Here is a 1,899-nt window from a genome sequence, read left to right on the forward strand (position 1 = left end):
ATGGGTATACTAATTGAAGATAATGTCAAATCTACAAACCTAACTCTGTTACAAGACAATGTTGAATTTGATGTTGAAGAATTCAATTGTGATGAAGATGATGGCCATATAGTAAACACTCAAATCAAGAGGAAAAAAATGGTGCCAGAAAAAATGGGAAAAAAAGTGGCAAAGGGTAAGGCAAAAACTAGGACTGCAACAAGCTTGTAAAGAGTGTTAGAACGATTGTGCGAGGTAGCAGAAAGTCATAATGCAGCTGAAAGTGCTAAATTTCAATGTCATCACAAGCCACAGGACAATATAGTATTCTAGAGTGTGTTCGAGTAATGAAATCTCTATAAAATGAGGGGAGATTGAGTGCAGATGAATTTAATTTTACACTACAATTGATTAAAAAGAAAGAAAATAGACTCATTTTTATCTCTTTGTTAGATTTAAGTGATAAGCTAAACTGGATTCAATATGAGCATAATCTATCAAAAATTTGTGGTGGGACTAGTTGATTAGTTTAGGATTTGATTTGTTTATTTTAGGTTAATGTTGAACTTTAAACTACTTTCTTTTGTATTTGTGTTGCTTGTTATGTTTAATTAAATTGGTGTTTGAAAGAATTTGCCACTATCCATGTTATATTTATTTGAATTGTTATTTGTACTATTTGATTTGTTTCAAATAATATTTGTTTTTTTAATTGATATACTTGGATTTCTACTTATGTATTTTGATATTGTTAAACAAATGTCTTTTAATGAAGTCAAAGCATCAATACAAGTTGTAAAGAGAAGAAAATGTGCAAGGTTTTATCAAAACATGTATGGAGGAGCTATTATTGCAATTGTATATCACATGAAATACTTAATGAAACAAGAAAACATATTCAATTATTCTGATGGATGGAATTAGGTACGTGAAACTTTACAAACTCTAGGTGAAAGTTATAGAATATTTAGGATGGAATCACATGCTGTATTGCAACCTATAGATACATTGATAAATAAGGGATGGTTACATCCATCTAAAGACGTGACACCATTGGAGGCGGTTGCTATGTTTCTTTGGACTTGTGCACATAGTGAAACAAATCGTAATGTCCAAAATAAATTTGGAAAATCGGGAGAGATTGTAAGTTAGAAGTTCGGTGAAGTGTTAGATAGTTTATGTTTACTGGCCAAAGAAAGTTTATGTTTACTGGCCAAAGAAATTGTCAAGGTTTCAGATTTTCAATTTGTAGAAGTTCCATCCAAAATTAAAAATGATCGTAAATATTGGCCTTATTTTCAATGGTGCATTGGTGCTTTTGATGGATCACATGTTCCTGCTATTCCTCTTGCAAATGATCAAATTCGTTTTATTGGTCGAAAGGGATATCCTACACATAATGTCATGTTAGTGTGTAATTTTGACATGCTATTTACTTTTGTTGTTGTTGGTTAGCCTAGCATTGCACATGACACCCATATCTTTTCAACTGTGCTTGAAGAAATGAAAAACATATTCCCTTACCCTCAAGAAAGTACAACTTATAATTTTTATTGTATAAAGTTTGACATTCTATATATTTATCTCTTGAATTTTTATAATGAACTAATACTTAAAGCTTTAACTTTTTTCTTAGGTAAATATTATGTAGTGGATGCTGGTTATCCTAATATGAAAGGGTATCTAGTACCTTATAAAGGTGAAAGACATCACATTTCTGATTTTAGATGTTGCAGTCAACTAGAAGGTGTAGAAGAAACATTCAACCATGCACATTATTCATTAAGAAATGTCATTGAACGAACAATTGGAGTTTAGAAGAATAGTTGGCATATTCTACGTGATATGAAGCCATTTCTGTTGATAAAACAAGAAAAGATTATTGTTGCAACAACGACACTTCATAACTACACTTCATAA

At 31.0% G+C, this 1,899-nt stretch overlaps 1 pseudogene; it reads left to right on the forward strand.

The window, feature by feature from the left end:
• On the forward strand, positions 1–1,899 carry LOC148760300 (uncharacterized; annotated as a pseudogene).

This window comes from Theobroma cacao, chromosome 10, assembly GCF_053813885.1.
Source record: "Theobroma cacao isolate CCN51 chromosome 10, ASM5381388v1, whole genome shotgun sequence".
Classification (NCBI taxonomy): domain Eukaryota; kingdom Viridiplantae; phylum Streptophyta; class Magnoliopsida; order Malvales; family Malvaceae; genus Theobroma; species Theobroma cacao.